This window comes from Trichechus manatus, unplaced genomic scaffold (genome assembly GCF_000243295.1).
Source record: "Trichechus manatus latirostris isolate Lorelei unplaced genomic scaffold, TriManLat1.0 scaffold00100, whole genome shotgun sequence".
Lineage (NCBI taxonomy): Eukaryota > Metazoa > Chordata > Mammalia > Sirenia > Trichechidae > Trichechus > Trichechus manatus.
In genome coordinates, this window is record NW_004444036.1 from 3,397,090 (window position 1) to 3,419,390 (window position 22,301).

General features: G+C 43.1%; 1 protein-coding gene across 7 annotated transcripts in view; it reads right to left on the reverse strand.

Annotated features, from left to right (window-relative positions):
* Nucleotides 1-22,301, reverse strand: part of SH3KBP1 (SH3 domain containing kinase binding protein 1) — a 407,394-nt gene that overhangs the window by 18,012 nt on the left and 367,081 nt on the right. The gene's annotated exons all lie outside the window — the stretch shown is intronic.

Here is a 22,301-nt window from a genome sequence, read left to right on the forward strand (position 1 = left end):
CTTTCTCTCCTGAGCAGGTATATTCATAAATCTTTAAAAATCCACAGAAAGAGGATTACAGGAGGAATCCTCTTTCTTCCACAAATCCAAGTAAATTTTGGTAGATAAAACATTCTTGTGGTCTCAACACAAAAGGTACAATAGCCAAGGGCAAGTGGATGTTGGTCACTGATTCCGAAGGTCAGAGAAGGGTAGGTTCCTCCCCTGGTTGTGCCCCAAGTGGATGGCACGGCCTGTGCCAAAGGCCCCTTGGGCACCACTCTGGCACTCGCTGCCTTGTCCTGCCATGGCACTTTAGTCTTGTGTGTGTGTGTGTGTGTGTGTGGTAAAAACATAATAAAATTTCTGCCAATTCAACCATTTTTACATGCACAGTTCAGTGACACTGATTACGTTCATTATGCTGAGTAATCATCACCACTCTGTTTCCAAATCATTTCGGCACCATTAGCAGAAACTCAGTGCCCCCTAAGCAATGACTCCCCTCCTCCCCCCACCCGACCCCTGGTAACCACTACTAAGCCTTGGTATCTATACACTTCCCTTTTTAATACAAGTGGGATCACACTATATTTGTCTTTTTATGACTAACTTTATTTCAATCAGCATAATGTTTTCAAGCTTCATCCATGTCATAGCACGGATCAGGATTTCGTTTCTCTTTGTTGTTAGGTGCCGTTGAGTCGGTTCTGACTCACAACGACCCTATGTACAACAGAAACATTGCCCAGTCCTGCACCATCCTCACAATCATTGCTATATTTGAGCTCATTGTTGCATCCACTGTGTTAGTCCATCTCATGGACGGTCTTCCTCTTTTTTGCTGATCCTCTATCTTATCAAGCAAGATATCTTATCAAGAAGAATGTCCTTCTCCAGGGACTGGTCCGGCCTGATAACATGTCTAAAGTACATGAGACGAAGTCTTGCCATTCTCCCTTCTAAGGAGCATTCTGGCTGTACTTCTTCCAAGACAGGTTTGTTTGTTCTTCTGGCAGTCCACGGTATATTCAATATTCTTCACCACCACCATAATTCAAGTGTATCAATTCTTCGCCAGTCTTCCTTATCCATTCTCCAGCTTTTGCATGCATATGAGGCAGTTGAAAATACCCCATGGCTTGGGTCAGGTGGACCTTAGTCCTTAAAGTGACATCTTTCCTTTTGAACACTTTAAAGAGATCTTTTGCAGCAGATTTGCCCAATACAATATATCTTTTGATTTCTTGGCTGCTGCTTCCATGGGCTTTGATTGTGGATCCAAGTAAAATGAAATCCTTGACAACTTCAATCTTTCCTCCATTTATCATGATATTGCTTATTGGTCCATTTGTGAGCATTTTTGTTTTCTTTATGTTGGGGTGTAATCCATGTTGAAGGCTGCAGTCTTTGATTTTCATCAATAAGTGCTTCAAGTCCTCTTCGCTTTTAGCAAGCAAGGTTGTGTCATCTGCATATTGCAGGTTATTAACGAGTCTTCCTCCAATCCTGATGCTGCATTCTTCTTCATATAGTCCAGCTTCTCGGATTATTTGCTCAGCATACAGATTGAATAGGTATGGTGAATGGATACAACCCTGACGCACACCTTTCCTGACTTTAAACCACGCAGTATCCCCCCTTGTTCTGTTCGAAGGACTGCCTCTTGGTCTATGTACAGATTCCTCATGAGTACAATTAAGTGTTCTGGAATTCCCGTTCTTTGCAATATTATCCCATAATTTGTTATGATCCACATAGTCGAACGTCTTTGCACAGTCAATAAAACACAGGTAAACATCTTTCTGGTATTCTCTGCTTTCAGCCAAGATCCATCTGACATCAGCAATGATGTCATCATTTCTCTTTACAGCTGCATAATATTCCATTGTATGCATGTACCACATTTTGTTTATCCATTCATCTACTGATGGACATTTTGGTTGTTTCCACCTTTTGGCCATTGTGAATAGTACTGCAATGAACACTGGTATACAAGTATCTGTTTGTATTCCTGCTTTCAAATTTTTGGAGTCTATACCTAGGAGTGGAATTGCTAGGTCATATGGTAGTTCTATGTTTAACGTTTTTAGGAACCGCCAAACTGTTTTCACATCGGCTGTACCATTTTGCATTTCCACCAGCAATGGATGAGAGAGCACTTTATCTTGTCACCATCTTTTCACCTTACAGTTACTCAGCTCCTTAGAGGGGGAGCCCAAGGTTACACTTCGGCAGATCACTCAGGCGCCATCCGTTTACAGAGGCATCATCCCACGAAGACATCATCTTTTTCAGTCATTAGTCTGCGCATCCATCACTCCATTATCACTGTGCGACGACTGTGTGCTGCACATGGCACTAGATATGAGGCAACAACAATGAACACAACAGACACGAACTCTGCCCTTGAGAGCTTACATTCTCATGACTGATGTCTCAGATGATCACAGAATCAATCATTCGGTCAACTGTCATTCACCCACTGTGTCCAGGAGGAGTGAGTGCCTCTGCTTTTACTCTGCCACCCTCTTCAACAAATGATCAGGCCAATGGGTTACATGGTTCTCTAGAGCTGTGGGGATTTACAAATAAAGTGTGGATGTGTGTGTGATGCTTGAGGGAATGACCTTCAAAAAAGGGACAACCCTGAGATGAGTACTGCTTATGACAAGTAGACTGTACTTCCTATGCCATGACAGACTCTACCTTCCCAAACCATCTCTGTTCTTCCTTCTAACAGCCGATTTTGTTTCAGGGCAACGTGCCCAGCTCCTGGGCTGAACCATGTTTGGTATAAGCCAATTGTCTTAGTCATCTAGTGCTGCCGTAACAGAAATACCACAAGTGGATGGTTTTAACGAAGAGAAATTTCCTCACAGTCAAAGTAGGCTGAAAGTCCAAATTCAGGGCATCAGCTCCAGGGGAAGGCTTTTTCTCTCTGTCGGCCTTCTTCTCTTCGGTGTTCCCCTGGACTAGGAGCTTCTCTACACAGGGACCCCAGTCCAAAGGACGCGCTCTGCTCCCGGCACTGCTTTCTTGATGGTATGAGGTCCCCCTGTCTCACTGCTCACTTCTGCCTTACCAACACAACTGCCACCCATCCTCCCTCATTAACATCATAGAGGCAGGTTTTACAAAGTATAGGAAAATCACACAGTACCAGGAATCATGGCCCAGACAAACGGATATACACATTTTGGGGGGGGGACGTAATTCAAACCATGACACCAATGATGGCAATACTGCTCCAGTTTGCTAGTGACTAGTCTACAGGTGGCTGTGGGACCCAATTTGGGTCACCAAGAGCTTCTGGTAAAGAGATTTCTTCTCTGGCTAGAGGGAAGCAAGTGACAAGAAGGCCTTTTGTGCTGATGCCCTCTCCTCCTTCCTGCTTGGGATGCTGCTGTATAAGGACAGGATGCGTGCAGCTCTGGCAACCATGTTATGACCATGAGGAGAAGCATGGTCAATGCTCTTGAAGATCTTAAGGGTGGGAGAGCATAAAAAGGAAAGAGCTTGGGTCACTGGCCACCTTGATGAACTGCCCACCAACCTAGATTCTTGACATGTGAAATTAATAAACCATTATTGCAGCCACTTTAAAAAAATCAGATATTCTTTGTTTGCAGTTGAAAGCATCCTAACTGCCATAAATGTAAATATGCTGGCTTACGACAGAGAGGTTCAAAATAAATTTTTATATATATATAGGGTAGAAAGCTTTGGTTGACAGTTATAATAAACAGCCTCACTGTGTGACAATCAGCTTTATTTTATTAATGAATAGGCAGGTGTTGTTTGCAAACCATTTCTTTTAGTAGAATATGCAAAACCAAGCACAAGTCTCTGGTCAGGAGAAGCCATTAAATTACGTCTGGGATTATCTTATGTGACATCATTCTTGCACCTGGTGAATGAATAATTACTCAATTAACTCATCTTATTAAGTCAAGGCAAGTATAACCAAAGGTTAACTATCTGCAGAGACAGCACCAAGAAAAATGTTAGTGGTGCTCTGAGGCCAAGTGGCAGCCAATCGGCATCTAGCACCAGAGCAAGGCTCAGGAAGGCCCCGCGTCTGCAGCCGGCTCAGCAGGGCTCCCAGGCCAGGGGGATGGCCCTCTTCAGAGCTGGCTCACTGACCCCTCTCAGAGGCTTCCCTTTAAGAGAATCTTCTTTTCCTAAAAGATTCCTCTCCCGACCCCAGCCCAGGACTCACCTCTACCAACCACATGTTGTCTAAAAATCAAATTCCCCATTACACACTCAAACTGAGGCAAAGAACCATCATCTGGTAGTCATAGCCCGATTAATTTTTTAAAGTCACCTTTTCTCTGATTACAAGAGGCATACATGCTCAATGTATAATTAAAAAAAAAAAACATAAAATTACAACAACAAAAGAAAAGCAACCATAATCTTACACAGAGACAACCACTATCGGTATTTTGCAATATTTTCTTCCAGGCTTTATTCTAAAAATAGATAGCTGAGGTCACACTATATATAGTATAGGAGCCCTGGTGGTGTTACATTCTGCTTATTTCACTTAATGTTGTATTCCGTGTCTCTACAAATTCTTCATAAATATTTTGACAGTTGTATAACCTTCTATTGCATTGCAATACACGATTTATTTACCCAATTCCCTATTGTTGGATGGGAGTCCCTGGGTGGTACAAATGTTATAAGTCGCCCGGTTGCTAGCCAAAAGGTTGGTGGTTCGATTCTATCCAAAGGTGCCTCAGAAGAAAGGTCTGGTGATCCACTTCTGAAAAATAAGCCATTGAAAACCCTATGGAGCCCAGTTCTACTCTGACACAAATGGGGTCACCATGAGTTGGAGTCAACTTATTAGCAATTTTTTAAAAAAATTATTGGATTGTTGCCAAATTGCCCTTCCCCTTTTTCTTGTCATTATAAGAAAGTACTACACAAACACCTTGCAAGTAATCTCCATATGATGAGTTTCACAGGTTATCCACGTGGCTTCCCAAGAGAGCTGGGAAAGAAGGGACTCAGGCCAGTGAGGTTTGCTGGGCAGGGGGCATTCGGGGCTGGCAGGCCTGGTTGTGGAGGGCAGGAAGCACTAGGAGAGGTAGTGGAACCTGCAGCTGGGGGACAGGAGAGAGGGCACAGACTCGAGGAGCAGCTGCTGAGCAGGCAGCCGGGGGAGGAGGTGGAGGGGAGGAGCCCTGAAAGGTTCCCACAGACAAGCTGTTGCTGAGGGCCTGGGCTGGGAGCCGAGAGGGGCTGCGAGGGCTGACCAGTATCATCTTCTCTGTCAGAAAGCAAAACCCAGCACTGCAGGCAAAACTTGACTGGGGTGGAACAATTACAGAGCAATTCAAAGCTAATGGGCTCTAGGTCTCCACCTTGCCTGTGCACTAGAAAGTATACAGCACCGCTGCCTGGATCCCACCCGGAAAAGGACTCTATTGGGCTGTGTGCAGCCTGGGCAAGGGCCGAGTCTAAATCTCCTCCGGTGGGACTCCTGCTGCAAAGCTCAGAAGCAGTGCCGTAGCAGAGGCTGGGGGCCGAGGGGAGGGAGGGACAAGCAAGGACTTGGAGAGGACATGGGGTGAATGACAGGGGTGCTCCGGGGCCCAGTGGGGAACGAAGCTAGCTCAGCAGGGTGGGTCCTTGCATGCATGACATGCTGGGAGTGCTGACTTGGTTTGGTAGGCAACGAGGTAGTGGAGCAGTTGATGACAGTGGTGACGGAAGACCTGGGGGGCAGTGACCGGTCAGAGCAAGGAGGAGGCCTTGCATCAAGAGTTCGATGGCAGAGGCAGGGGGACTGTAAGGAGAGTGGATGGGATGAACTCCACACATCCACTGGTGCACAGGGATGGACAAGTTCACGCCAAGGAAACTTTTGCCCTGACTCTAGGGAGGATGCCATCTTTGCTCCCCTCCTCAGTCACCTGCAGTAATTAGGTCTCCCTCGGGAGTTTAGGGTTGACAAAGTGTGAGATGGTGGTCTATGACAAATCACACTTTCAAGATGGTTCAGAGGCCTGGTGTCTGTCTCTCCCACTTAGACTGTGAGGCCCAAGAGGGCAGGAATTCATCTTTGTGTTCTCAAAGTCTAGCACATCCCAGGGAATGAATGAACAGATAGTCTGTGAGTCTTAATGGTCTGTGAATAAATGAAGAAATGAATGAAGGAGCAAGCAAGATGAATGAACAAACTTTCTCAAGAAAAAACTCTTATGCCAGGAGGGTGACTTACAGAGGTGCCTACTATGCAGGGCAAAAAGAAAGCCCTCACTGAATTTTAGCCAGGCTGAGGTGGCGGCCTCGGGCTAGAAGGCAGCATTCTCTGCAGCAGCTGCAGGGAAAGCTTGGCTGGCCCCCTTCTTTTCCTGGCTGAGGTTTGTGTTACAATGTTGTTGTTGTTGTCAGTTGCCATTCAGTTGGCTCTGACTCATGGTGACCCCATGTACAACAGAACAAAACGTTGCCCGGTCCTGCACCATCTTCACGATCACTGTTATGCTGGATGGAGTCCATTGTTGCAGTCACTGCATATTCTGAGTGCCTTCCAACCTAGGCCTCAACTGCCAGCACTATACTGGACAATGTTCTGTTGTGATCCACAGGGTTTTCATTGGCTAAAGCCCTATAGGTATATAAGCCTGGCCACATATATCAAGTACCTACATGGCAGACCTCAACAAAGACTGCTTCCTATCTGTCACTCAAGAGTAAAAGGGCCATTCTTAATCTCTTAAGGCATATCCAGCTGTGAAGTTTCACTTACTACAGTTTTAGCTTGTAAAAAGCACTTTTTGGAAACCACACCTAAACCAAAGTGGCACCAAGAGCAAGATGCAGCGTGTCTGAGGCCACGCGCTGAGAGGGGGACCTCAGGTTCCCCTGGTCTGTTTCCACATACCACCAGCTGCAAGCCGCACTTCTGCTTTCTAACGGTCGGGGGAGCAGCTCTGTGGCAGGCGGTGTGAGCATGCCCCTCGTGACTGTGGCCAGGGTAGTGGTGATTAAGGCAGAATTTCCATGACTAACCTATTGTGGTGGGAAGAAAACATCCCAATTTTCATGGTGGTTTTGGAACAAATCAAGCTGAAACTTGATATGAGCTTTCTCAGCCTGACTGGGAATTTTTCCTCTTAATAAAAAATGGTCTTAAAGCCCATAAGCCAATCCAAAAGCATTGAACTGGCCAACACTGGGCTATTTTTTTTTTTAAGTTGGTTTCATAAGGAGAAAAGGGCCTTGGCTTTTGTGAAATGTGGAAAACAAACCGTCTGCAGAGACACGGGGATAATTCACATTAGATGCAATGGTGTAGGCTTGGGAAGGGCCCTGGGCTCCGCATGGCACGTGTTGTCCATTTTCCAAACTTCAATCGTGCCTTATTTAGCTCAATTAGAAAATGTAGCATCATTTTCCATGGATGCAAGGGATGGTGTCAGTGACCACAGGTGACATATAAAGGATAGCAGTTGAAAACACAGAGGAGAAATGGTCAAAAGGCTGAGACAGGGCAGCTGTCACCAACAGAACTGTTGAGGGGCTCTTAACTGGCTCCGCTATTCACTACAGCTCCCTGTTCTAGACTTGAAGAGCCCTATGATGCAAGTTCCCTACAGTGAAGTCTGGCCAGGGCACTGCCTCCCAGAATCTCCCATACTTTCTCGCCATGCCCCCCCCCCAGGATCATTAAAACCAAAACAAACCAAACCTGTTGCTATCGAGTTGATTCCGTCTCATAGCAACCTTATAGGACAGAGTAGAGCTGCCCCACAGGGTTTCCAAGGAGTGGCCGGTGGATTCAAACTGTCGACCTTTTGGTTAGCAGCCAAGCTCTTAACCACTGTGCGCCAGGGCTCCTTGGATCATTAAGACTGCGGGAATTTCTTGCCTGGAACCATTGTAAGAGATTTCTCACGTCCACCCCCTTCCCACTCTACCCACTGCCACCAGAGAGAGATGTGTATGGTGCCAATCTGAGTATGTCCCTTTACAGCCTGAAATCCTTCCAAAGTTCCCATGAAATCCTGTGAAGTTTCACTTACTACAAGCCCCTTGTGGGATGGCCCAGGCCCTTCTGTTTCTGTCCCTCCCTAGAGCTGCCCTGACCAGTGGACTTTTTTTTTTCCCTTACTCTGGAGCCTCTGAACATACTGATTGTTCTGCTTCAAAAGCCTTTCTTCCCTCCCCTCTCCACCAGGATAACTCCTCTGGGTCCATCAAGGCTTGCCTCGACACCTGGGATCTCTTCCAAGCAGCCAGACTGTACCCCGAGGCCTGGGTTGGGTGCTTGCCTGCTCACCCATCACTCAGGCCTTAGCTTTTATCACCCTGGACTGACATTCCTTGCTGACTTCTTCGTCAGCCCCACCAGCCAGGGCAAAAACTCTCTCTCTTATCTCTGTTTTTCCCAGGCCTAACATCATTCCTGACTTGCAGTGCCTGGTCAACAACTGATTATTGAACAAATTACCAACAACCTTGCTAGGCTTGTTTTTTACTTCCAGAAAAATGAGATAATGATCTTCCCTGTTAGCTTCACAGGATTCTTTGGTAAACAAGAGATTCTGTGAAAACACTCTGCAATCACACAGGTAGAATTTTGTTTTCATATACCAGTCATGGAGTTGTGGGATTTGGGAACAGATCTAACGGTCACGAGAGGAACTCTTTTTTTTTTTTTTCTCCAGACGTAAGATGAGAAAACCCTATGCATACTGGGGTCCAGGTACCTTCTTTGCAATGAAGCAGCATCACGAGGTAGTCTGTGCGGAAAGAGGACATCTCCTCTCTCACATACACTATTTGACCAGTGTGGAGAATCTGTGCAGACTACAAAGATGGGCCCATTATTAGGGGCCAAATGAATATCTCTATCAGCTGTTTCACCAACCGAACAATTATTATTTGAGCAATGATTAAATTCTGCAGGAAAACAAGTCCTTCAAAATGTGTAAGGATATAGATGAGCTGCCATGTTTCAAATTACAATCCAGGTGTGAAGTTTACAAAACACAAGCTGCTGAGAGTCAACAGTGTTGAGCTGCTCTGCCTTGAACTCCACATGCCAGCTACCCCACGACACACACGACATACACAATCTCATTTACGTAATCCTCACCAACACCCATGTGGTGCAGGTATTGCCCGATTTCAGAAAGGGAGAAATGGAGGGTAAGAGGTTAGAAAACTTGCTCAAGGTCACCACCAGAAAATGGCAGGGCCCACATTCAAATTCATGTCTGCCGACTCTTTCCACTACCGAACACTGGAAAGACAGCAAAACACTTGTCCTTACTTATTCTATGACTCTGAAATCTGGAAATTGTTTCTACATCAAGAAAAAGAAATGCTACTAGAAAACATCATTTTCTTTTGTGAAGAAATGCTATACTCTGATAACAAACTGCCTTTGTTCTATTTTATTCAGATTTCTAAGTGGTCAGAAAAAGGGCTGGCTTCGTTAAGCTGGCAAGAAACGTAAGCTGTTAGGTGAGTTAACAGACAGCGTTTGGCTATTCAGTACAAAATAACTCACACTGGAAGCTTGTAGCGCAATTAGAATAAGAGAGGGAGATACAGAGTTTATTTACTCACTAATTCAATCAAACACTTCTGAAGTATCTACTGCGTGCCAGGCAAAGTGAGAGTTTTGAGAACATAAATACAAGGACTCTAATCACTGCTGTCCAAAAGAATTTGCTGTGATGATGCGAATGGTCTATATCTGTTCCATCCAATGTGGTAGCCACTAGTCCCACGTTGAGGCCCTGAGGGGCACAAACGGTTAAGCGCTTGGCTACTAACCAAAAGGCTGGTGGTTCAAATTGACCCAGAGGCACCTTGGAAGAAAGGCCTGGTGATCTACTGCCGAAAGATTATAGCCATTGAAAACCCTAGGGGCACAGTTCTACTCTTTGACACACATGGGGTCGCGATGAGTTGGAATCAACTCGATGGCTGCTTTTTTTTTCTTAGCCCTATGTGGTTACTGAGAGCATGAAATGTAGCTAAGTGTGACTGTCATTGTTGAGTGCCATCGAGTTGATTCTGACTCACAGCCAACTGTCTTAGGCTGGGTTCTCTAGAGAAGCAAAACTAGTAAAGTGTAAAAATATATACATATATGTATATATAGAGAGAGAATTATTTATATCAAGGAAATGGCTCACATAGTTGTAACAGCTGGAACGTCCCAAGTCCATGGGTCAGGATAGAGGCTTCTCCTGATTTACTTAGCCACAGGGGCCGGCAAACTCAAAATCAGCAGGTCAGAGAGCAGGGCTCTTGCTCACAGGCTTCGAAGATCGATGAATCCCAAGATTGGCAGGCAAGATCGCAGGTAAGCTACTACCTCAAGTCCCAAGAACTAGAGGTCAGATGAACAGGAGCCAGCCTGAGAAAAAAAGCCCTGGAGCCTTGCTAGAATGTCTGCTTGTATTTGATACAGGCCACACGCCCAAGAAAACTCTCTTTCAACTGACTGGCTACTCACAGCAGATCCCATCATGGGGGTGTTCACATACCCAATCTCAACAGGGAAGTGATCACAACATTATACGACTGCCAAAACACTGTGAATCATGGCCTAGCCAAGCTGACACACAATCTTAACCATCACAGCGACCCCATGTGTAGAATTGCCCAATAGGGTTTTCTTGACTATAGTCTTTATGGAAGCAGATCACCAGGTCTTTCTCCCACAAAGCAGCTGGGGAGCTTCAAATGGCCAATCTCATGGTTAGCAGCTGAGCGCTTAACTGCTGCACCACCAGGGATCCTCAGTATGACTATATAAATTAAAATAAATTTAAATAATCACATGTGGCTAGCAGCAACCCTGCATCATGATACTTCTTCTCAGTTATGCTCAGTCTGGGAGTCCTTAGTGGCATAAACAGTTAATGTGCTTGGCTACTAACCAAAAGGTTGGAGGTTCGAGTCCATCCTGAGGTGCTTTAGAAGAAAGGCCTGGCAATCTACTTCTTGAAAATCGGCCACTGAAAACCCTATGAAGCACAGTTCTACTCTGACACACACGGAGTTGCCATGAGTGGGAATCAACTGGACAGCAACTGGTGGTGGTGGTCATATGCTTAGTACATTAACTCAGTGCATGTTCACTGAACATGTACACAAGCCAGGCACTGAGTTAGGCCTGGGGGAAACAAGGGTGAACAAAATAGACATGGTCCTGCTCTCAGGGAGCTCAGAGTGCCACTGAGACAGACAGACCTTATATACATACAATCACAAATTTTGCTAGCTGCTATGAAAGACTAAATTAAGCAATGACAGCGAGGGGACCTAATTTAGAGCAGGGGAAGGGGTCATAGAAGGGAGGTTCTTACTCAAGTCGAACATTGAGGAGAGGCAAAGTGTTTCACTTGGGTTGATAACAAATAATGTTAAGGGGGAAAAATGACTTTCCATGTTTGCCTTTCTTTAAAAATTGCTCACTACAGGCAGAAGCCAGGTCTTTCAGTTTGCTATGATGATGATTTAATAAATAATGTTTATGTAAGCATAAAATAATACATTTAGGAGGCCAGTCATCTTCAGACTGTTTTGCCAGAGTCCCCTCTAAAATAATTTAAAAAATCCATGTACCTTCTCACACATATTAACCTGACATCTAAAATTTTACACCCTAAGTTTTGGTTGCAAACGATACAATTTCTGCCATGTTCCCAATACTGATGTTTAAAAACAGAACTGTTATTTTCCTTTCTTAAATATATTCAATATATATTTGATTATCACAGCAATTTGACAGTCATCATCATCCATTTAAAGAAACCATGGATTAGCTTTTCTTTAACAGCTGGAAATTTTACATCATGTCTTTCCCTTCTTGAATTCATTTTCCCATTGTACTTCTACCGCTGAATTTTATTCTAATATATTTTTATGCTTTCAAGTCATTTGCTAAATACGTTATCATCTTTTTCTGCTATAAAAGCATATATATAAATGGAATACTGTGATTTTTAATTTCTTATAATCATAAAGCTCTAAGTGTAAAAATTCTTCTTCTTCTGGACTGCATTATCATGACAATTATTATTAACATATAAATGACCAAAACACTTGTATACACACATACCACACATTTTGGTAAATAAATTTTAAGCATCAAAAAGTAGAATTTTATTTGGTTTTTCCTACAAACACATCATATATTTGGATGACCTTTACTTAATTCCAAAATTAGATGGTTTGGCATAGGTTCTATTCCTGTTTTTCATTTTATAGATGTAGGTGCCAAGAAACTTTGCTCACATAAATAGAAGCAAATGGGAATGGAAAGAGTTTTATCACAATGTCACTTAATTCTCTGAGCCCCTTTTGAGTTATATACCAAACATTAGACAGTGGTTTAGCACCATCAAGAACGATTTTGAACAGTCTATCAACAGAGAACTCAACAGGTGCCTCCTTCAATTTGCTGGAATCAAATAATTTGAAACAAACTGATTTGTAAATGGATTTCTTGTCCAGTCAGTAGAGTCATTTAATTTCTTAACTCTAACACCAATCATCTTAGATTGCCTCTTAGTTTGCACCAGGGGATTTTATACCTCCGGGTGGCTGATAGGGTGGTCTTCCTGTGTAGGGTGGGAGAGGGCGATTTGCAGAGGAGAAGCAGCGTGACACCAGGCTGTCAGGTCAATGGGAGTTAAGAAAGAGTGTATAAGAAGATGGGGGACTCTCCGTAGCCTTGGGAAGTCTGCATGTCCACTCAAGGGTACAGGTAGCCCTGCTTGAAGATCACTATTCCAGGGTATTCTCTGCAGCATTGCTTCTAGAGAACTGTTTATGGTACAATCACATAATGGGGTATTATATAGCCTTTAAAAGTATATGGTTAATCTATGAGACTTATGTGGAAAGATGTCAAATACACATTACTTAGTACAAAAAACAAGTGGATCAGAACTGTATGTATAACATCACATTAAAAATTCCATTCATCCATCCAATCACAGAAAGACTTCTAAAAGTGTGTACAACAAATTAACAGTGATAATCTCAGGGAGAAGGAGAGGTACGGGGGACTTTCACTTTCTAACCTCCTGAGTTTTCTTTTTTTTTTTTAAGGTGAACACCTAGTTCCTTTGTAATTAGGAAAGCAAAGCTCTTTAAAATAAAGAAAGATACAATTGACTAGATGATGTGTGAAATGATTCCAGATTCAGCCATAGGACTCTCAGTCAGCTGACTTAGGCTGTGTGATTAAGAACATTGCTAATACCAATAGTAGTAGTTATGGCAAGAATGGAGGCCAACGCCTTGTGGTACTTCCCTTGAGCTGAACTGCAGCTCTACCAACTACCACTTAGTCGGCGCCTGTCTTGTGTCAACAACTTCCCATCATTCTGTCTAAACTCTAAGGTGGCACGGCATTACTCACCCGGTCACGTGGAAGAGGAAAGTGGGGCTCAGAGAGATCCTTCATCTGGAACTTGTGGAGCTAGGATTCCAATCTAAGCGTGCCAACCTGGAGACCCATGTTTTATCTAACACACCAGTCCCCTTCCTTGGTGACTCCATGTGATTATTTTGACTCTTTGTGGGGGTTTGCTTTGGGAACTCAAACTTATTTAGGATGGCAAACATTCTACCCTTTTACATTTCTCTGTAAGAATTTGGGTGGAAAAAAGTCAAAGTTAATTTTTTTAAAAAGGTAGAATGAATTACTGCATTAACTTTATAAAAGGCTATGCCCATAACCCCTTAATAATTATTTCAATTTCCATATGGCAAATCTTTAACAAGCAAAAATCATTCAGCCAAAGGAAACCCCAGATTAGACCTTAGAAAGGGCCAGATGATCAATTCTAGGTAAAAAGAACTAACTAAAGGAAATGAGGTAAAGAGACAAATGAAAGAACGTTGTTGTTAGGTGCCCTCGAGTCGATTCCAACTCATAGCGACCCTATGTACAACAGAACGAAATACTGCCTAGTCCTGCACCATCCTCACAATCGTTGTTATGCTTGAGCCCATCGTTGCAGCCACTGCGTCAATCCATCTTGTTGAAGGTCTTCCTCTTTTTCGCTGACCCTCTACTTTACCGAGCACGATGTCCTTCTCCAGGGACTGATCCGTCCTGACAACATGTCCAAGGTATGTGAGATGTGGTTTTCACTGGCTAATTATTTTCGGAAGTAGACCACCGGGTCCTTCTTCCTAGTCTGTCTTAGTCCAGAAGCTCAGCTGAAACCTGTCCGCCATGGGTGACCCTGCTGGTATTTGAATACGGGTGCCATAGCTTCCAGCATCAAAACAACACGCAAGCCCCCACAGTACAACAAGCTGATAGACACGTGAGGGGAATGAAAGAATAAGCTGTTTAATTTTAAAGAGGATTCAGAAGCTACCAAGAGAGCAATTTTTTTAATTGTTTAGAAAATAGCTAAAGAAATAGACAGAATCAGAGAAACCAAGTCTGCAATGCTGACCTGGGCCCCTTACTATCATTTCATCCAAACCCCTTCATGAAAAACCAAGATGAAACAAGTGCGGTGACTGGCCCGAGGTCCTGCTCCTACATGATGTGTAGCCAGCACAGAGGGCAAGCTTCCTTTCGGGGAGCAGGACATACAGGCCATGTCATCTTACTTAACAGTGCTTCACTCAGATAAAAGAGCAGCCGTCTGACCCTCATAAAATTTTAAAGTGTGTGCGAAACAATAACATGGTAATGTCCAGAATTACATGGAAGCCAAAATTATGCTGAGTACAAAACTCATAAGTATGGTGAAAGGGTACAGTCCTGACACACACCTTTCCTGATTTTAAACCAAGCAGTATCCCCTTGTCCCGTTGGAATGACTGCCTCTTGGTCTATATACAGGTTCCTCGTGAGCACAATTAAGCATTCTGAATTCCCATTCTTCGCAATGTTATCCATAATTTGTTACGATCCACACAGTGGAATGCCTTTGCATAGTCAATAAAACACAGGTAAACATCTTTCTGGTATTCTCTGCTTTCAGCCAGGATCCATCTGACATCAGCAATGATATCCCTCGTTCCATGTCTTCTTTTGAATCTGGCTTGAATTTCTGGCAGTACCCTGTTGATATACTGCTGCAGCCGCTTTCAGAAAAATTTTACTTGCATGTGATATTAATGATATTGCTCTATAATTTCCGCATTCGGTTGGATCACCTTTCTTTGGAATGGGCATAAATATGGATGTCTTCCAGTTGGTTGCCTTCAAAATTTCTTGAGCGCTTCCAGTGTTGCATCTATTTGATGAAACATGTCAATAGGTATTCCATCAATTCCTGAAGCCCTGTTTTTTGCCAGTGTGTTCACTGCAGCTTGGGCTTCTTCCTTCAATACCATCAGTTCTTGATCACATGCTACCTCCTGAGATGGTTGAACGTTGACCAGTTCTTTTTGGTACAGTGACTCTGTGTACTCCTTCCATCTTCTTTTGATGCTACCTGCGTTGTTCAATATTTTGCCCATAGAATCCTTCAGTATTGCAACTCGAGGCTTGAATTTTTCCTTCAGTTCTTTCAGCTTGAGAAATACTGAGCGTGTTCTTCCTTTTTTGGCTTTCTATCTCTAGTTCTTTGCACATGTCATTATAATACAAGCTGCCCTTTGAAATCTTCCATTCAGCTCTTTTACTACATCATTTCTTCCATTTGCTTTAGCTACTCAGGCTCACTATGAGTCGGAATTTACTCAATGGCAATGGGTATCTATCTAGATGGTGAATCTTCACATGAGCTAGTGCTTCAACACATGACTCTCTTTGGGGCTTTTCACTGGCCTCCTACCTTTCTCCTCTCCACCACCCTTCTTCCCCATCTCTTCAGATACGTCCTGAACTATTGGTTTTCAAAAGCTAGACCAAGAACGTGTCCATGACAGTTATCACTAGTCCATAAAGCACTTCAAAAAATAAGGTCAATATTGTCAGTTTTCCCATTAAGCTAAATTTGTTCAATTTTTAAACTTGGAGATTATATACTTTAACAGGAGATGGCACTTGTTTTTAAAAATGTGCTTAATTAGTAAAATAAAAGTCATCTATCCTCCAAAATAAAAGCCCCCTCCCCCTTTTTTATAAATTAGTCTGTGAAATTCCAAAGAGTATGAACCACAGGGAAAGCTGACTCAGGGCTGGGGAGGTGAAGAATATCATTATAGGTCACCATGAAGATAAAGAAGCTTCTTTTGGCTCTAAATCAGGACATCCTGTTAACTTCTACATCTCATCCTTAGCTTATTACCACCAGATCCAATTACCTTCTAACACGGCCCACCAACCTCACCCTACACCTCATCCTTAGCTTGTTACCACTAGATCCAATTACCTTCTAGCGGCCCACCAACCTCACTCTCCAGCTGCCAGGGCTTCAAACCTGTTCTTCCAGGTTCAGTCATGGCCAAGGAAGTGAAACCAGAACAGACCCAAATTTTTAAAATTTGGGTGAACCGCAACGATCACCAGAATGGGAAAAATTACGGTTGAAGCCCTGCTAGAAACCTAATCTTCCTCTTAGAAAACAAGGGCAGTGTACGTGTTGCATAGCAACAAAAGCTCTTGCCCGTTGGATTTTGAGCAGAGTAGGAAACAGAGGTGCCCCGCTCAAAGATGGCAGCCTACCACATAGCTTTGTATGTGTCGCTCTCCACAGTCCTGTCAATAATCCAATCTCATGTATCAGGCTCCTGAAAGGGCTCACTACCCCTCTTCCAAGCCTCCCATTCCAGGGCTTTGACCTGTAATTTTTCCCGTTCTGGTTATCGTTTCACATCACCCAAATTATAAACATCTGGGTCTGTTCTGGTTTTGCTTCGTCGGCCACGACTGAACGGGTTCAAACCAGTTTGAAGCCCTGCCAGCTGCTAATCACTTTTCTCATTTACTGAATCAAAGTCAGCAGAAGGTTGCATTGGCCAAGGTTTTCAGGCAACACCTTAACAAGAGTCCATTGCTAAATAAGGAGTTTGATAACTCAACTTTCCTCCTCGTGAAATGTAATTTGTCTGCAATGCTTTTATTATGACAAAGGGGTACAGGAGCATGATTCTCTGGCAGGCTATATATCCCTCTGGATATTTACAAGTATAACCAAAGCAATAACAGGGTTCTGCCAATCCATGAGCCTACAGCCAATGGGTTAAGGGAGGCACCTCAAGCCAAATAAATGCCATGTGCCATCTGAGAGCTCAACATCACCTGTTCCCTTCTTGCTTCCACACTTGCTTTCAGCTCAGAGGCCTCTGGTGAGTACACCGTGGATGTGGCAAAAGCTACTATGTAAGTCTCTTTGCTGTTTAGAGACTACTTTGAATCCACTCTGTACCTCTGGATTTTTAGTCTCAAAGCAGAAAACAGTTTCAGCATGTAGCAAAGGCAGAGGCGTTCAAGGCACTGGGATAAATCACGAATGCAAGGGCTCTGTCCACAGAGAGGAGGGCGGTCAACATGTCACGGAGGACATGCCATCTCTTGCACACAGGGGACCTTCTGGAAATGGCCGAAAGTCCACATGTCTACAAGGCACCATGACCCTATCCAAGCCAAGAGACATCTGAATTGATGCTAGTTACACACCCAAAAGTTCTTCCACCCACCTCATCAGTCTGTTACTCTTTGTTTCTCATTTCAGGCGGATGGTTGTAGATGGCTTCCGCATGGATGGCACTGTTCACGTTATACACAGTTTTCTGTGTTTTCACACCACCAAATATATCACACCCATAGAGTTATGCAAAGATTGTAATTTTCTACCCACTTTGTTTAGCCTCCACCTATGTTTTTATTATATTCACGAGACTTTTCTTACTGGCACTTCCAACGTTCATTGCTTTTGCACTTATCAGATGGGATGGGGTAAAAGATATATGTCAAACCCTTCAAAACCAAGCATAAACACAGCCAAGGTGACAGACTGCCAAATGCCAGGCCTGCTCTGTGGGAGGTGAGCAGGCAGAGGTGAGCACCTTGGTTCTGGGGTGGGCAGACATTTCTAATTGTGAAGGTCAAGGGAGATGTTCAGTTTACACCTGGAATTAGGCTCTTAGAAGTACTGAGAAGGACAAGGCCTCTAAGTCAACCCATCTCCTGTAGGACTGTGAGATGATTTTGCAATCAGCAGTGGTTGTTAGCTTGACCTTGTTTACTCAGCGGCATACCTACACTGGGGGCCCTAAGAGTTTCAGATGAAAGATCAGGAACCAGAGGAGAGCTCATAGGCACTGCAGGTGGGGGCCCAGGCACGGAACCTCCCTGAATTAACTGGAGCCAAGGCTGTTGCAGTAAGTACGGGGAGAGAACCAAAAATGCTCAGAGGACTGACCATGTTAGCAACCAATCAGTCAGAAGTTCAACCTGTTCATTTTCTTGATGTAAAGTGTTTGACCCTAAGCACAATCTCTTTTGCTTTTGTTACCACACTTAAGAAACACATATTGCCTCTCAAATGCTGCTGATTTAAACTGAAGCTTGATCATGAATTATGTTCCTCATTAGGATCCAGAGTTATACATGTCTACACATTTGCACCCCACATCCTCATGCACAGACTTGACTGTCGTTCAACATCAACTGCAACTTCCTCTCCTCTGCATGGGTAACGTCAACCATGTTCCAGATCCCCAAAGTTTGTGTCTGAAGGTCACTGGCAAGGAGACAGTGTCTGTAGGGGGGAGTGGTGGCCCGCCCATGAAAGTCCCCATGTCGGAAGGATTAACTCCGAGAGAAGCTGAGAAGCGTGGCTCACTGTTGTTCACACATGTGCTCAGCCAGTCTATCTGGAACACTCCACATGTCACTCAGGTGGTTCTTTCAGGCAAGCAGGACACTGTATATGTTGTTCTGTTAAACCTGAGAGATTGCTCAATGACCTGAAATGCTGCAAGGACCAATAACTGGCTCTCTAGCCCTAAAAGGAGAAATTTAAAATATGAAAAAAGAGGACAGAAAAACCAAGAGCCCAAAGCTAGGGGATCTAAGTCTTTCCCAAAAATCTAAGAACCCCCTTGAAATGATTTCTTATAGAAAAGGCAGAAATTACAAAATAAGGTTAGGATTTAATCACTTGTTTATAGAGATCTGGTGTCATTAACAAAAATTTTGTGTTATTGGTCACTATTAAATTGCTTTATATATGTCTAATCAAGCTTTACTGTACAGAGTACACATCTATAATTTAGCATTGATTAAATTCCATGTTTGTTGGCCTTTTATAAAACATTGGGTGTTAAATCTTGAGAGAGTACCTAATCCCAATTATAATACTCTTTCTATATGAAAATCTGATTGAAATTGCATCAATGGTTTCTAGGGCAAGTAACTTGTCATAAGTTTGAAAAAAGTATTTCAAAGGTCATTGTCAACTTCTTTGATAGATGTTTAAGCTAATTATTTCAAATATGCTTACTTTTTTTGTATATAAAATCACCAGTTTCCAAAAGCTCTGAGACTATTTTCAAACTCTGTTTTCCCAAGATCCTCAGGACATGAGACAGGCCACTCCAGTGAGTACAGGCTGCACTCAAGGGACTGCATGGCCTCAACTTGCCACTCCTGACATTTGGGCTGGATGATTCTTTGCTGTGGGGGCTGTCCTGTGCACGGTAGGATGTTTAGCAGTTTCCCTGGTCTCTACCCACTAGATGCCGGTAGCATCCTCCCTTCTCCAACTGTGATAACCCAAAATGTCTCCAGACATTGTCAAAGGTCCCCTGTAGGCAAAATGCCCCTGGCTGAGAACCACTGACATAGAACAATCTCCTGCACTGAAAAGTTTGGGCTCATGGGTCGGGGAGACCTGGGTTCAAATCCAACGCTGCTACTTACTAACCAGTTAACCTTGCCCAAGTTACTTGGCACTCTTTATTCCCCATTCCTCCCCTATAAAAATGAGAGTCATTATATATTTCCCTCAAGGGTTGTTTTGATGATGAAAAAATAGATACAAAAATCTATAGGCACCTAACAAATATTAGTTCTTTCTTCCTCTGGTTTGGTCCCACTGCTATTATTTCAACACTAGAACCTCAAAGACGGTATAGGGGAGATTAATAAAAGGAATATATCTTCTCCATTGTACTGAAGGAATAATTCTAACACTAGTAAATTATATACACAACAATTTTTCTCAGAAGCAACTATCTGCACATTGCACCTTAAAAAGGAATCAAAGATTAGAAAGGCATATTCTACCCTCAAATATGCTTAGAAAACACTCCTAAGCCTTTAAAACATTTTGTGATTATTCTAACACCACAGCTATAGTCAGCTACTTATCAATATCCAAGTGTGCCTCAATTTAAGAAAATTGTGTAAAATATACTTATTTAACAACTAAAAGGACTTATTTGAATTATGAAATGATTCCTTTACAAGCTTTCAGAGAGCTTTCTTAATATATCTAAAGCATAGATTTCTTTATAAAAGATTGGTTTACAGACAACTGAGAAACACAAACATAGTGGTTATTATTGTAAATAAACATAATTCCTTAATACAGTGGGGGCAAAGTGGTACTTCTAACCCATACTTATAAATTAGGGGTATGTATACATTTTTTAATATTGGGACCTCAAAGTGAGCTTTAGACAAACTTTGAAAGGCTTTAGGAAAACGATTTTCCCTTAAAACGTGGACTCTGCCCAGGGTTTGGTCTTCAGCAGTTCGTTCTTCTTTCTCTTCTCTTATGGAGAGATTTTCCCAACTTGACTATCAATTCTAGGCAAACAACACCATTAAGAATAAGCACGTGGATTCTAAATACTTGTGGAAGACAATGTGAGGAAGTAGGTAGAAATGTTATTATTCCTTATAAATAAAGAAGCTGAAGCTGAGAGTTTGTATAAACTGTGAAAATGCTCTTTTCTTTTTAAAAGCTTTATTGAAGTATAATTACTATATCACAAAATTTACCCATTTTAAGTATACAACTCAGTGATTTTTAGTAAATTTACAGAGTTGTGTGATCACCACCACAATCCAATTTTAGAACACCTCCAACCTGCCCAAATCAACTAGCTCTTAATAGCATTCCTATGGCATAGGTAAGTGCTTTTTCAGGGCTGGAGGCATCCCAACCCGTTCCATGCCCTAGCAACACACCCAATCCACTTACTACTATGTGAAGTGCATGTCTGTGGAGGAGGGGAGACCCTCACCTTTATCAAGTGAAGAGGGGGTGTCAGCCGCTGTGAGGTTAAGGTTGTATGTCAACGTGGCTGGACCATGATTCTCAGTGGTTTGGCAGTTATGTAATGATGCAGTTTGGCAGTTATGTAATGATGTAATCATTCTCCATTTTGTGATCTGATATGAGCAGCCAATCATTGAAAAGGGAGTTTCCTTGAGGGTGTGGCCTGCATCCAATATATGTGGATGTTTTGGCGAAGCTCACTCACTTGCTCTGGATCTTGCATCCAGCTCGTCATCATATAACCTCTGGTTCTTGGGACTTGAGCCAGTGGCCTGCTGTATTGTCTGCCGATCTTGGGATTCATTGGTCTCCGCAGCCCGTGAGCCAGCAGCCTGCCATCTTACCCGCTGATGTTGGGTTCATCAGCCCCTGCAGCTATGTGGGTCAGACGAAGCCTCCAGCCTGACGCCTGACCCATGGACTTGGGACTTGCCAGACTCTACAACCACGTGAGCCATTTCCTTGAGATAAATCTCTCTATATATGCATTTATATATAAGCTCTTCACTGGTTTACTTCTCTAGAGAACCCAGCCTAAGATAGCCACACAAAGAGATGGAAGTGTGAACAGTTTGGTCAGCTATGAGTGGGAAAAGTTTGATGACGTTTGAATAGAATGGAAAAAACCACCATAAAAACAGAAAAACCAAGCAACTGAGGAGGAATGAGAGTGGCTTTCTTCATGTCAATTAGTGCAAATGAGATGGCTTAGTTCAAAGGCTGCTTCCCATCCGGAGGCCTGTTGCTATGTGCTTTCATGGGAAAGGAACGGACTTCAGTAGTGTTGAAGTGTGACAATAAATCCTGCCATGCGGTGGGAAATACAATCTACGGCGTAATAAAAGTAAATGTTATGGCACTTGACTTCACAGCCTATAATCTTCCATTCAATCGGAACAGAGATTCTTCTGTCAGCAAGAGCAAACTGGACAATTAAATTTTCATTTCTATTCATGGGCAGGCCTGTGCTGGAGCTCATCCATGTTTTCTATTATGTTACTTGAAATATGGCCGCAGAGTTTGATACAAACAATATCTCCAACTGACATCAACAACTTTCTTTCAGACCAATTGATTCCATTCTAACTAATTGTTGGCTGACAGATGCTGGTTGCTGCCCAC